At 40.6% G+C, this 1,952-nt stretch overlaps 1 pseudogene; it reads right to left on the bottom strand.

Moving 5' to 3' along the window:
* Positions 1 to 517: 517 nt before the first annotated feature.
* On the bottom strand, positions 518 to 1,451 carry LOC114098549 (olfactory receptor 52P1-like; annotated as a pseudogene).
* Positions 1,452 to 1,952: the final 501 nt, after the last annotated feature.

Below are 1,952 nucleotides of genomic sequence, written 5' to 3'. Positions count from 1 at the left end.
AGAACCAGAGGGAAAAGGGGAGATCAAGAACAGAAATCAGTTTCTATGCAGGTATGAGTTTGTCAAGATAAACCTAACTACTATGTATAATCATAAATCTATAATAACAACAACATCAAAAACAACAACATATCAATTAGGCATTCATCATCACAACAATACAAGTTTCGATTTTATGCATGATGCACATCACTCTAGATCACTTCAAGTAAAGGAATATCATTTCGGATACAGGTAGCTTCCTTATTACACATGCTTTTAAATATGTACTTCCAGTCTCAGAAATCTTTTCAATTATGCTTCCGGATACATGTTTTTCCTTGCAATAAAATCTTTTGTAATATGTATTTCACCAGGAAGCAAAACAAAGGAAGGGAGGGAGGAAAGAAAGCAGACTTCCATGGACCATCCTTTCCACTGATTTGGAAATACAATGGAGTCTTAGATGGTTGGACAAAAGCAATGTCAGTTGTCCTAATTGTTCATTTACTAGCAGGATTAGTTTTGGACCTGCATCCTATTTGTATCCTCTGCACAGGCATTTGGTTATCTTGACCCTTATTTCCTTCATCTTCATACCATAGATGATGGGGTTGAGCACTGAGGGTAGGAGAAGGTAGAGCTTGGAGAGGAGAATATGGGCATGAGTTGGGATATTTTGACCAATACGGTGGGTGACAGAAGAAAAGAGTGCAGGCACATAAGTGACCAGGATGACAAAGAGGTGAGCTGAACAGGTGTTGAGGGCGTTGAAGGTGGCATCTGGAGAGTTGAGGCATACTACAGCCTGCAGGATCAGGGCATAAGAGAAGCCAATAAGCAGCAGATCAAGTCCTACCATGAGAAAGATCACAAAGAGTCCATAAATTTGATTTGGTCTAGTGTGGCTACAGGCCATTTTCACCACAGCCATGTGGTCACAGTATGTGTGAGGAATGACCCTGTGGCAGAAAGTTAACCTTTGAAGTAGAAGAGGCATGGGCAGGATAAGAATCACTCCCTTGGCTACAGCCAGCAGTTCCAGGCGCCCAACTAGAGAATGGCTCAGAATTGTGTTGTAGTTTAATGGCTCACACACAGCCGCAAAACGGTCAAAAGTCATTGCAACAAGGATGGCTGATCCACTACTGATGCTCCATGGATGAAGAACATCTGGGTGAAACAGGCATTGGAATCTATGTCTCTATCATTGAACCAGAAGAGACACAGGACCTTGGGCATCAGAGTTAGAGTAGATATGAGGTCAGTCACCATCAGCAGGGCCAGGAAAAGGTACATTGGTGTGTGAAGTGTGGGCTCTGCGATCACGAGGAAGAGGACAGCACTGTTGCCGATGAGGATAGAAAAAACATGGATAAGAAAGGAAGAGATAGCCATAAATGCTGTGACTCTAAGCCAGTTATGCCCATCAGAGTGAAGGTCATGAAGCTGGAATGGTTGAAGTGTAGCATGATGGAAACTTGTTGGTGGTTGTTTAAAACAAATTTAGACACCTGCCAATGAGATATGCATGGCAGGATGTTTTTATTTGTTTAGATTCTTTTTTTTAAACTTTATTTTCGTTGCTAAGGTTTATTTTTTATCAATTTTTTAAAAAAATAAATGACAGCAGAATACATTACAATTCTTATTACACATATACAGCACAATTTTTCATATCTCTGGTTGTATATAAAATATGTTGACACCAATTCCTGTCTTCATATGTACTTTGGATAATGATGTCTATCACATTCCACCATCCTTGCTAAACCCCTGTCCCTTCCCTTTCCCTCCCACCCTTCTGCCCTATCTAGAGTTTGTCTATTCGTCCCATGCTTCCCCTCCCTACCCCACTATTAATTAGCCTCCTTATATCAGAGAAAACATTCGTCATTTGTTTTTTTGAGATTGGCTAACTTCACTTAGCATTATCTTCTCCAATGCCATCCATTTACCTGCAAATGCCATGA

Source organism: Marmota flaviventris, chromosome 9, assembly GCF_047511675.1.
Source record: "Marmota flaviventris isolate mMarFla1 chromosome 9, mMarFla1.hap1, whole genome shotgun sequence".
In the NCBI taxonomy this organism is placed as follows: Eukaryota; Metazoa; Chordata; class Mammalia; order Rodentia; family Sciuridae; genus Marmota; species Marmota flaviventris.
Note: the sequence above shows the minus strand (reverse complement) of the source record. Positions and strands in the feature narration are given on the sequence as shown.